Genomic DNA, 620 nt, shown 5'->3' with positions numbered 1-620 from the left:
GTAAGTGCTGTTTAATAAGGACTACTAGCCTGCATCTCTTTCTCTAAATGGGGGCCAAGGGGTCTGAAGAAAATCTGAAGAAGTCTAACATTTTCACATCTTGGAGAAGATGGGATCTTTAAAAGTACAATTGAAGCTTTATCTATTTTACAAGTGCATTGATGATCTATGTTCTTCCCTGGTTCCTGTCATTTGAAATCAACTTCTGTTGTATAAATGAAGAAAATGGGACATTCAATATTTAGAAAAGTTGATGTCATTAAGGTGACTAAGTAGAAGACTTAGAACAATGCGTTAATTTGCAAGGAAGTGTTTTGGCATGAGAAATTTTCCAACTGAAAAAAATTATTCAGTAAGCAAAAGCTGTTTCATTAAAGTCATAAAGCCATTTAAAATAAACTGGAGAAAATAACTGTGTTCTAATAGAGAACAATTCAATTAAGAGACAAATGAATATTATTTGTTGGATAGTGACAGAGTTTATTTGTAACATTAGTTATATTAAAAGTTAACATTCTGTTAGGATGTTTTGTATTAATAAAAGTGAACAAAATTAATTGTGCTATGTTTAATTGTCTTACTAAAATAACAGTGTCCCTTTGTTCTTGCTAATAGTTAGG

Source organism: Peromyscus eremicus, chromosome 7 (assembly GCF_949786415.1).
Source record: "Peromyscus eremicus chromosome 7, PerEre_H2_v1, whole genome shotgun sequence".
Taxonomy (NCBI): Eukaryota; Metazoa; Chordata; class Mammalia; order Rodentia; family Cricetidae; genus Peromyscus; species Peromyscus eremicus.
This window is presented reverse-complemented; position numbering follows the sequence as displayed.